Genomic DNA, 13,111 nt, shown 5'->3' with positions numbered 1-13,111 from the left:
CAAAATGTGGTGATGATGACTTTATATTGCATTGTCACAAAGAATAATAAAAATAATTATTACCTCATTAGTATAAAGAATACAGAAAATCATCATTCTCTATAATACCCTAAGGAATGACAAACTGTCTACATTTCCTTTAGTGGCAATTCATGGAAATTAAAAAGAATGTGGTATGTTGTTATTATTTTATTTAATTCTTCAGTGAAACATTCTGGAGAGTGAAGCAAAAATAATCCCACACTTTTATTTTTTATTTTTTTTAATATGAAATTTATTGTCAGATTGGTTCCCATACAACACCCAGTGCTCATCCCAACAGGATAATCACACACTTTTAGTGCTAAATAGAATAATTCGTAATGACCAAGATGATATAAATATACCATTTCTCTTGCTCTGTATCCTTAGCTTTAAGAAAAACTTTTTCTAGAAGGGATTAGCATAAAAATGAGGTGGAAGACTTAGCTGTGGAATCAGACAAACCTAAGGTCAAGACCTGGATCTTTCACCTACTACTAGCTCCATTCCGGGCTTCTCATATGTAAATGGATGATTAGCCCAATCCTTCCATTTTAAGGTTTTTGCAGGGATTAAGCAAACAGGCAGAAAGAGTACCCACAATAGAGAAAGTGTTCAATAAATGGTTCCTCCTTCTCTTCCACGTTATTATTATCTAGCTAGAGAGAAAGCTGCCCAAGTGCAAAAGCACCACATTCAGGTCACTTTTCACTTCCTAGTCCTGTGATGAGCTTCCTGGGGTCGGGTGGAGGGGAAAGGGGCTTTGTATTATCCTCCCAATCTTCAGCCATTGTCTGTACCCGTCCTGGAAGGGATTGGAAAACAAAAGAGGGCAGACTGCAGGCAAATAGCGTGGGGAGCTTTATGGGAAAGGGGAAAATTTATAAAAAGGGGGAAGCAAAGAATGCAGAAGGCAAGTTGCTGCTTCACAATTTATCTTCAGGAATCCTTCATCTCCCTTCACACAGCAGCCAGGAGCAAATTGAATTTAATAAGTTGAATCAAATCCTTAAGGCAGAAAGGCAACGTACTTTCAAAGGAAGTCCATGATGATCTCTTTTGAAAATACTCTTGCAAACTCTTGAATTTATCCATTTTACAAACTTGGAGGTTTTGTACATTGATTTCCAATTTTGACATAGATATGATTTTGTAGGGGATTTTAGAACAAATAGGAATCTAAGGAACAAACTGATGGTTGGTAGAAGGGAGCAGGGGGATGGGCCAAATGGGGAAATAGAATGGGAGGTACAGGCTTCCAGTTTTGGAACCAATAAGCCAGGGGGATAAAAGGTACAACGTGTAGGGTAGAGTCAATGCTATTGTGATAGCGTTGTATGGTGACAGATGACAGCTATACTTGTGAGCAGAGCATAACGTGTAGACTTGTGCAATCACGATGTCTCACGCTTGAAACTAATGTAACATTGCGTGTCGTCTATATTTCAATTTAAAACAAGAGAATAAACAGAAATCTGAAATGGAACTCAATAGAAAAGCAATTAAAATGAGGTTGCAATACCAGAGGCTTTTTCAATTATAGCTTTAAAAAAAAGGCTTATTGGCTGCTTAGAACTTGCCAGGCAGGGTCTGAGCACTTCATACATATGAAGCACTTCCTCACAACCTCCCTGCAAGGTGGGTGATGTTGTCTGAGACACAGGGAAGCTAGGACATAACTACCATGCATCCTTGTCCCCCTTCACTTTTGTTTTATACAGATAGAGAAACTGAAGTCATTTATGCTCTCCCACTTTTAAAGCAAATCGGGCTTTGAGGAAAATAAGGGAACCTCGCCATCTGGTGGCTGCTCATGGTATGTGACGATAAGGTGACCCCATTCAGCTGTCCAGGAGATAGGAGGTGAGAAGGCCTCCCCTTTGCTGCTCAAACCTGCTAAGGTACCTCTCAAACAGCTGAGCTGGCCTCTCCTGAAGGGTCACTGTCTTTAAAAATCCCATGCTCTGCCCAGATCCTTCCTAATAAAAACTGAAGTAACACTATTTTTTTTCTATTCTTCAAGTGAGGAGGTTTCATGAGACACGGTCCAGCAACAATGGGCCAGAAGTCCCCTGATCTTATTTCATTAAAAACAACAACAACAACAACAACAACAACAACAACACAGACATTCAGTGTCCATGCCTTCTAGAAAGGGATTCACAGTTGACCAGAAAATTGTTATTTGAAAATATCCACTTCATAGTTGCCTCCTGTATCTTGGGCTTTACAGCAGAGAAGGGGACATATAAGCCTCCCTTGTTTTAAATAAGTCATGGAATTAAAATGTTGCATGTAAATTGAATATTTGAGTTTCCAACCATAACGATTATCTGGGCACGTTGTTTTCTTTTCTTTTCTTTTTTTTTTTTAAATTAATGTTTATTTATTTTTAGAGGGAGAGAGAGAGAAACAGAGCATGAGTGGGGGAGGAACAGAAAGAGAGGGAGACACAGAATCCGAAGCAGGCTCCAGGCTCTGAGCTGTCAGCACAGAGCCCAATGCGGGGCTCGAATTCATGGGCCACAAGATCATGACCTGAGTTGAGGTCATATGCTCAACCTACTGAGCCACCGAGGTGCCCCTGGGGACATTGTTTCTTTAAATACTTAACTCATAAATCACAGCTTTTGAAATTTGGGTTTCTCAACTCTAGATAGGTTCTGTTCATGATTTTCTATCAGATGTGTGCCCATCTAGCTGTATCAGAATCACTTGGGGATCTTAACCGAAACAAAAAGATCCCAGACCTCTTCCCAGACATTCTGATTTGGTCCCCGGCACCTGCATTTTTAGATGTTCCTCAGGAGTTACTGAAGGGCAGTGAGCTTAGGGAATCACTGCTCCTACACCACTTTGCTGACCATAATAAAGAACGTTGGTGGAAAACACACAAATTAGATACTCTTTCCACCCATCAGTTTGGCAAAACAGAAGAATTGTTACTATCCCCTTCCAATGACGCTATGGAAACAGCTATTCTCATTTCCTGCTGCTGTGAGAGTGAGCTGTGACCAAAGTTGAAGAAAGCAATCAGACATTATTTGTAACATCTAAAATGTTAAATTGACCTAGCAATCCCAATTTAGGACCCAAAGGCCAAAAAAGGATCAAGGCCAAAAAGGTTTATCGTAGCGTTATTTGTAGTGATTAACTAGGAACACGCTGATGGTAGAATAAATTAGGATTTAGTCATTCAGTGAGGTATTATGCAGTATTTTTTAAAAAATCAATTAGACGTGAATGTTGGAAAGGGGTCTAAATACTATTAAAGAGTCGCTGACTTTTATACACACAAGTGTGTGTATAAAAGAAAAAATTAATAAAGCTGGAATATTAGTTATATATACTTGTGTGAGAAGGGAGAAAGATGTGAAAGAACACATCATTTTAACATTAGATTCTTCATGGTGGGAAGAAAGTGGTGGAATCATTGATTTTTAACTTGTTCCTCATATATTTCCACATTTCATTCATCATAAACAGCATGAATTTCTTTTGCAATTTCAAAGACCCCATAGATTTTTTTTTTAAACATGTTGTTGGACCAAAGAGTAGTGTATTCTCTTCCAAAATCTCTCCTTTGGCGTGATTATCAATACCACTGAGATAAAGCTTAATTTATAAAATATTAGTAATACATGTTCAAGACGTAAAGAATAATACTAAAGAGAACCAAGGCTGTGCGCCCACATCCAGATTCAGAAACAGAGCATTACCCTGTCCTTTGATGCTTTCTGGAGACCCTCAACACTCGCATCCCCTCCCTCCATCCTGGAATTATGCCTTTTTCATACTGGTGATTTTCATTATAAATTCATACACGTGTATCCTAGACAATATATAGGTGGCTGAGTAATAGTCTATTGTGTGTATAGGCCACATTTCGCTTATTCATTCACCTGGATAAAAATGGGTATTTGGGTTGTTTCTTCCTTTGTGAACAGTGCTGCTATGAACATGTGTGTACAAGCATTTGTTTAAGTATCTGTTTTCATTTCTCCCGGAGTTACACTTGGGAGGGGAACCGCAGGGTCATATGGCAAGTCTATGTTTAACTTTTTGAGGAACAACCAAGTTGTTTTCCACAGCAGCTGCACCATTTTACATTCCTACCAGCAGCAACGTATGATGGTGCCAATTTCTCCACACCCTTACCAGCGTTTCTTATTGTGTATAGTTGTTGTTGTTGTTGTAGAGTAACCATCCCACTGAGTACAAAGTGACATCTCATTGTGGTTTAGGCCTTTATCCAGTTTTTAATTGTGTTGTCTTTTTGTTGTTAAATTGTAAGAGTTCTTTACATATTGCGGATGAGTCCCTTATCAGATATATGATTTGCAAATATTTTCTCACATTCTGTACACTGGCTTTTCACTTTCTTGATGTCTTGTCACTTTATAGACAATATTCTTTGATGTACAAGAGTTTTTAATTTTAAGTCCACTTTCTCTATTTTTTTTCTTCTCTTGCTCACACTGTTAGTATATATCTAAAGTCCATTGCCAAATATAAGGTCATGAAAATTCACTGATATTTTTTTTTCTGAGTTTAGTAGTTTTGCTTTTATATATATGTCTATAATCCATTAGGAAAAATTTTTAAATGTTTATTTATTTTTGAGAGAGAGAAAGAGAGACAGAATGTGGGTGGGGGAGGAGCAGAGAGAGGGAGACAGAATCCAAGGCAGGCTCCAGGCTCTGAGCTGTCAGCACAGAGCCTGATGCATGGCTTGAACCCACGAACTGTGAGATCATGACCTGAGCTGCAGTCGGACGCTTAACACACTGAGCCACCCAAGCGCCCCCATTTTGAATGGTTCTTTTATATATTGTGAGGTAGAATCCAACTTCATCCTTTTGCATGTGGATGTCCAACTGTTCTAGCACCATTTATTGAAGAGACTATGCTTTCTTCCATTGAAGGGCATTGGTATCCTTGTCAAAAATCAATTGGATAAAGATGTGTGGGCTTATTACTAGACTCTCAATTTTATTCCACTGTCCTGTCTATCCTTATGCCAGTGCCACACTGTTTTTGATTACTGTAGTTTTGTAATATACTTCGCAGTTAGGAAGTGTGATGCCTCCAGATTTGTTGTTCTTGCTCAGACTTGCTTTGGCTATTCAGGGTCTTCTATGACTGTGTATGAAATTTTAGATTTTTTTTTCTATTTCTGTGAAGAATGCATCAAGATTTTGGCAGAGATTACATCAAATCTGTAGATCACTTAACACAATAGAAGCATTTTAACAATATTAATTCTTCCAATCCATGAACACAGAATATCTTTCTATTTAACTGTGTCCTCTTTGATTTCCTTCATCTTCATGCTTCAGTATAGAAATCTTTCATCTCTTTGGTTAAGTTTATTTCTCGTTATTTTATTCTTTTTGTTACTATTGTAAATGTAATCATTTTCTTAATTTCCTCTTTGGATAGTTTAATTGTTTGTGTATAGAAATGTGACTTAATTTTCTAAGTTGATTTTGTATCCCACAACTTTACTGAACTCATTTTATTAGTTCCAACAAATTTTTTGTTGTTGTTGAATCTTTAGGGGTTTCTACATATATGATAATATTACCTGCACAGATAATTTTCTTTCTTTCTTTCCAATTTGGATGCCTTTTACTTATTTATCTTCTCTAATTGCTCTGGCTAAGACTTTCTATACTCTGTTGAATAGAAGTGGTAAGAAAATGCCTCATTGCCTGGTACTGGATATTAGAGGGAAAGCTTTCAGTTGTCCCCCCACAGATTATAATGTTAGCTTGGAGCTTTCACATATGGCTTTTATGTTGTTGAGGTGAGTTTCTTTTATCCTATTTTGTTGAGAGTTTTAATCATGAATGGATGTCGAACTTTGTCAAATGATTTTGTGTCTATCGAGATGACCATGTTTTGGTTTTTTTCCCATTTTGTTAATATGGTGTCTCACATTGATTGGTTTATAGATGTTGAAGCATTCTTGTAATGATTTAATTGTTGTTGAATTCAGTTTGCTAGTATTTTGTTGAGTTTTGAATCTATATTCATCAGGAATATTGGCTTGTAGTTTTTTTCCTTATGGTATCTTTCTCTGGTGTTGTTATTAGGGTGGTAGTGGCCCCATACAAGGAGTACCTCATAAAAGCTAGTGGACTCATAAAAGGAGTTTTCCCTTTTCTCTTTTTGGAAGAGATTAAGAAGGATGGGAATTCTTTTTTTTTGTAATTTGTTTTGTATTTTTATTTATTTATTTATTTATTTATTTATTTATTTATTTATTGTCAAGTTAGCTAACATACAGTGTAGTCTTGGCTTCACGAGTAGATTCCTGTGATTCATCACTTGTGTACAACATCTGGTGCTCATCCCAACAAGTGCCCTCCTCAATGTCCATCACCCATTTTCCCCACCCCTCAAACCCCCGTCCCCATCAACCTTCAGTCTCTTCTCTGTGTTTAAATGTCTCTTATGGTTTGCCTCCCTCACTGTATCTTATTTTTCCTTCCCTTCCCCTATGGTCTTCTGTTAAGTTTCTCAAATTCCACATATGAATGAAATCATAGGGATATCTGTCTTTCTCTGACTGACTTATTTCACTTACCATAATACCTTCCAGTTCCATCTATGTTGTTGCAAATGTCAGGATTTCATTCTTATTGCCAAGTAGTATTTCATTGTATATATATACCACATCTTCTTTATCCATTCATCAATTGATTTTCCATATTTTTGCTGTTGTTGATAGCGCTGCTATAAACATTGACTTACATGTGCCTCTATGAATCAGCACTCTTGTATCCCTTGGATAAATTCCTAGTAGTGCTATTGCTGCATGGGGTAGTTCTGTTTTTAATTTTTTGAGGAACCTCCGTACTGTTTTCCCAGAGCAGCTGCACCAGTTTGCATTCCCACCAACAGTGCAAGAGGGTTCCCCTTTCTCCACATCCTCGCCAACATCTGTTGCTTCCTGAGTTATTAATTTTAGCTACTGTGACTGGTGTGAGGTGGTATCTCAATGTGGTTTTAATTTGTATTTCCCTGTTAATGAGCTATGTTGAATATCTGGATATCTTCTTTGGAAAAGTGTCTATTCATGTCTTTTGCCCAGTGGTAGAAATCCCACTTGGTCGTGGTGAATAGTTTTTTCAATGTATTGTTGGATCACGTTGGCTAATATCTTGTTGAGGATTTTTGCATCCATGTTCATCAGGGAAATTGGTCTATAGTTCTCCTTTTTAGTGGGGTCTCTGTCTGGTTTTGAAATCAAGGTAATGCTGGCTAATAGAAACAGTTTGGAAGTTTTCCTTCCATTTCTATTTTTTGGAACAGCTTCAAGAGAATAGGTGTTAACTCTTTCTTAAATGTTTGGTAGAATTCCCCTGGAAAGCCATCTGGCCCTGGACTCTTGTGTTTTTGGCAAATTTTTGATAACTAATTCCATTTCTTTACTGGTTATGGGTCTGCTCAAATTTTCTATTTCTTCCTGTTTCAGTTTTGGTAGTGTATATGTTTCTAGGATTTGTCCATTTCTTCCAGATTGCCCATTTTATTGGCATATAATTGCTCATAATATTCTCTTATTCTTGTTTTTATTTCTGCTGTGTTGGTTGTGATCTCTCCTCTTTCATTCTTGATTTTATTTATTTGGGTCCTTTCCTCTTTCTTTTTGATCAAACTGGCTAGTGGTTTATCAATTTTGTTAATTCTTTCAAAGAACCAACTTCTGGTTTCATTGATCTGTTCTCATGGTTTTTTTTTTTTTTTTTGGTTTCGACAGCATTAATTTCTGCTCTAATCTTTATTATTTCCTGTCTTCTGCTGGTTTGGGGTTTTATTTGCTGTTCTTTTTCCAGCTCCTTAAGGCATAAGGTTAGGTTGTGTATCTGAGATCTTTCTTCCTTCTTTAGGAAGACCTGAATTGCTATATACTTTCCTCTTATGACCACCTTTGCTGCATCCCAGAGGTTTTGGGTTGTAGTGCTATCATTTCCATTGACTTCCACATACTTTTTAATTTCCTCTTTAACTGCTTGGTTGGCCCATTAATTCTTTGGTAGGGTGTTGTTTAGTCTCCAAGTATTTGTTACCTTTCCAAATTTTTTCTTGTGGTTGATTTCAAGTTTCATAACATTGTGGTCTGAAAATATGCACGGTATGATCTCGATCTTTTTGTACTTACTTAGGGCTGATTTGTGTCCCAGTATGTGGTCTATTCTGGAGAACGTTCCATGTGCACTGAAGAAGAATGTATATTCTGCTCCTTTAGGATGAAATATTCTGAATATATCTGTTAAGTCCATCTGGTCCAGTGTGTCACTCAAAGCCATTGTTTCCTTGTTGATTTTTTGATTAGATGACCTGTCCATTGCTGTGAGTGGGGTGTTGAAATCTTCTACTATTATGGTATTACTATTGATGAGTTTAAAAGTGGGTCTCTTGTAAACAGCATATAGATGGATCTTGTTTTCTTATCCATTCTGTTACCCTATGTCTTTTGATTGGAGCATTGAATCCATTGACATTTAGAGTGAGTACTGAAAGACATGAATTTACTGCCATTATGTTGCTTGTAGAGTTGGAGTTTCTGGTGTTGCTCTCTGGTCCTTTCTAATGTTTGTTGGTTTTGGTATATATACATATATATATGTATATATATATACGAATATATATATATGAATATATATATATATTCATCGTTTCTCCCCTCAGAGAGTCCCCCTTAAAATTTCTTGCAGGGCTGGTTAAGTGGCCACGAACTCTAATTTTTGTCTGGGAAACTTTTTATCTCTCCTTCTACTTTGAATGACAGTCTTGCTGGATTAAGAATTCTTGGTTGCATGTTTTTCTGATTCAGCACATTGAATATATCCTGCCACTCCTTTCTGGCCTTCCAAGTTTCTGTAGATAGGTCTGCTACAAACCTGATCTGTCTTCCCTTGTAGGTTAAGGACTTTTTTTTACCTTGATGGTTTCATGATTCTCTCCTTGCCTGAGTATTTTGTGAATTTGACTATGATATGGCTTATTGATGGTCAGTTTTTGTTGAATCTAATGGCATCCTCTGTGCTTCCTGGATTTTGATGTCTGTGTCTTTCCCCAGGTTAAGAAAGTTTTCCGCTATGATTTGCTTACATAACCCTCTACCCCTATTTCTCTCTCTTCCTCTTCTGGGACCCCTATGATTCTGATGTTGTTCCTTTTTAATGAGTCACTGATTTCTCTAAGTGTTAAATCGTGCTCTTTTGCCTTAATCTCCCTCTTTTTTTCTGTTTCATTATTCTCCATAAGTTTGTCCTCTATATTGCTGATTCTCTATTCTGCCTCATCCATCCTTGCTGCCACTGTATCCATCTGTGATTGCAGCTCAGTTATAGCATTTTTTATTTCATCCTGACTAGTTTTTACTTCTTTTATCTCCACAGAAAGGGATTCTAATCTATTTTTGACTCCAGCTAGTATTCTCCTTATCATGATTCTAAATTCTCATTTAGACATCTTGCTTGTATCTGTGGTTAAGTCCCTGGCTGTCGTTTCTTCCTGCTCTTTATTTTGGGGTGAATTTTTCATTTTGTCATTTTGAAAGGAGAAAAGGAATTAATGAGGTAGAAAAATTAAAATTAAAAAAATAAAATTAAGAAAATATTAAATTAAAAAATTAAGAACACACACACACACACACACACACAATAGAATAAATGATGCTAAATCCTAGGTGTTTTTGATCTGGGTTTGAAAGTGGCTTGATAGATTAGTGAAAAAAAGGGGAAAAGAAAAAAAACAAAAACAAAAGAAAGGAAATCATTTGAAAATTTGAAAAAAATGAATACATTGAAGTATACTAAAATGGAATGATGGAAGTAAAATAGACTTTGTAAAAATTTACACAAAAGTAAAAAATATAGGAGAAAAAAATTAAAGAAAATATTTTTAATAAAAATTGAAAATAAAAATGAATTTTTTCTCTTTCTGTATTCAAGAAAAAGAAAAGAAAAAGAGAAAAGAAAGAAAGAAAGAAAGAAAGAAAGAAAGAAAGAAAGAAAGAAAAGAAAGAAAGAAAAAGAAAGAAAGAAAACTGAATAGATGGACTGGCTAACAGACTGAAATACAACTGAAGTTACTTCATTTTCCCTTAGAAGTCAAACTATGAAGTGCTTTATAGTCCATAAACTAAGCTGGCAGTGAGACTTGTATTCCTGAAGAGCGAGGTTGGCCCAGTTGAGCAGGTCTTAGTGTAATGGCTCTGTTCTCCACTAGATGGTGCTGCTAGCCTACTGGGGTGGATTGTTGTGGCACTTGTAGGTGCATATGCGCATGCGCAGGAACGGTGAAAATGGCGTCACCCAGCTACCCAGTCTCTAGTACCGGAACTCTGTTCTCCCTGATCAGCAATCGCGCACCCGTCCTTCCTCTTTGGCTTCCGTCCACTCCCTGCTTCCACACTGTCATGATCAAGCCCCAGGCAGCACCTCCCTCCCGAGTTTTATCTCAGATGTGGCTGCCTTCTCCGGCCCCCCACTTCTGAGTGACTGTGGCTTTGACCCTCTCTGCCTCTCTGTGGAGGGTCTCACTGAGCAATGGCCAGGTGCTGGCTGCACTCAGGAGTGCTTGTGGGACTGTGCTGCTGCTGATGCCCAGAGAGTGCGGTCAGCTGCCATCCTGCTCCCAAAAATGTTCGCAAGATAGTGTAGCAGCAGCTTCTCAGGGATTACGGAAAATCACAATACACATCTGGCACCAGGCTTCACCCCCAACAAACTTGTTCCAGCACCAGCAAATGTGGCCATTCTCTGGGGTCTGCTGGCCCAGGTGGCCTCACAGCCCCTACCAAATGTCCTTCCAGCTGTGGAATTGCTTCTCCCTGTGTGGCCCAAGAAACTCCCAGACCCCACTCTGCTCCTGGGGATTCGCCCTTTCCACCAGAGCACTGCCAGGTATCAGACTCTGAGCTCTCCCTGTTTAGAGTCTTAATGGAATTTAAACCCTCTCCTTTCTTTCTCCCTTTTTAGTTCAGTCCCTGCGGCTGTTTCCAATTTTCCACTTTCTCTCCAGCTGCTTTTGGGGAGGGGTGCTTTTCCTGTATTTTGACTCCCCCCATCTCTGTCATTTCCAGATGCAAAAGTGGCTCCCTGCCCTCTGCAGCTTCTCTCTCCCCAAGTTCACCTCTCCATGCCGCATACCTGCTGAATTCTGTGGTTCAGTTTGTGAAGATTGTTGTGTTAATCTTCAGATCAGTTTTCTAGGTGTGTAGGATGGTTTAGTGTTGGTCTGGCTGTATTTCATGGATGTGAGACACACAAAAAACTTCCATGCTGTTCTGCAATCTCCCTAAGTGTTCTATCCATTGTTGTAAATGGGATATTGAAGTCCATCCCTATTATTACATCATTGTCAATCTCTCCCTTCAGATCTGTCAGAATTCGCTTATATGTAGGTGTTCTGATGTTGAATGTGTATATATTTATAATTGTTATATCTTCCTGGTGAGTGGAACTTTTAGCATTATATATGACCTTGTCTCTAGAGACAATTTTTTACTTAGAGTCTATTTTGTTTTATGTAAGTGTAGCCACTCGTGTTTTTGTGGGGTTACTATGTGCATGGAATATTCTTCCATCCCTTCATTTTCAGTCTATGTGTGTCTTTTTATTTAAAGGTAATCTCTCGTAGACAGCATATTGCTGGGTCTTATTTTTTAAATCTATTCATCCACTCTAGGCCTTTTGATTGGAGAGTGTCTTATTTGATCTAGGCTGCTCTAACAAAATGCCACAGACTAGATGACTTATAAACAACAGAAACTTATTACCACAGTTCTGGAGGTTTGAAGTCAGCATAAGAGCGTCAGTATGGTCTTGTGAGGACCTCTTCTATTCTAAGCCTTCTCACTGTGTCCTTAAATGACAGAAGGAGCAAGGAGCCTCTCTCAGGTCTTTTTTATGAGGGCATTAACCTCATCCATAAAAGTGGAGCCCTTATGACCTAATCACTTCCCAAAGACCCCAGCTCCTAATACTATCACATTGGGCATTAGAATTTCAACACATGAATTTTGGGAAGACACATTAAGACCATAGCATTCTGCCCCTGGTCCCCTAAAATTCATGTCCTTGTATGCAAAATTAATTCATTCCATCTCAATAGTTTTAAAAGGTGTTTTAAAATGTTTTTAACTTGGGGCGCCTGGGTGGCTCAGTCGGTTAAGCGTCTGACTTCGGCTCAGGTCATGATCTTGAGGTTCGTGGGTTCGAGCCCCGTGTCAGGCTCTGTGCTGACAGCTCGGAGCCTGGAGCCTGCTTCGGATTCTGTGTCTCCCTCTCTCTCTGACCCTCCCCCATTCATGCTCTCTTTCTCTGTCCTAAAAATAAATAAACATTAAAAAAAATAAAATAAAAAAAATAATAAAAGGTTTTAAACTTATTCTAGCATCTCTAGCAATTCAAAAGTCTAAAGTTAAAAGTCTCATACAAATACTTTCTAAATCAGATATGGATTAGGCTTAAGGTACAATTCATTCTGAGGCAAATTGTTTTCCAGCTGTGAATATGCAAAATAAAACAAGTCATGTGCTTCCAAAATACAATGGTGGGCTAGGCATAAGGTAAACTCCCCATTCCAAAAAAGAGAAATAGGAAAGAAAGAGATGGTCAAGCAAGTCTAAACCCAGTAGGGCAAACATCAAATCTTAAGGCTTAAATAATCTCTAATTAGATGCTCTGCCCACCGGGTCCAGTAGGGTGGAGATGGCATCTTTTAGGGACATTCGGGTATCCTTGCCCCCATGGCTTTTCTGAGGCATCCCAGATGGCAGCTCTCATGGGTTGGATTTGCATACCTGCAGCTTTCCCTGTGTGAAATTGCACACTGGTGGCTCTACTGGTATGGGATTGTGGGAGCATGACTCCACTAGGCATTTCCTTAGCAGGGAGCTCTCTGCATTGAGCTTGCCCTCTCTGTGGTCTTCTATCTGGTTTGTATGCCCACAGTTCTGGGTGGGTCCATTCTCTGAAATATAGGTGGAGGCAGACACACCCCATCACTCTGCTGGGTAAGGGTCAGCCCTCTATGGCTTTGGGAGGCCTGATCCTATAGCTGTGGGTGG

Source organism: Panthera leo, chromosome C2 (genome assembly GCF_018350215.1).
Source record: "Panthera leo isolate Ple1 chromosome C2, P.leo_Ple1_pat1.1, whole genome shotgun sequence".
NCBI classification, from domain to species: domain Eukaryota; kingdom Metazoa; phylum Chordata; class Mammalia; order Carnivora; family Felidae; genus Panthera; species Panthera leo.
Note: the sequence above shows the minus strand (reverse complement) of the source record.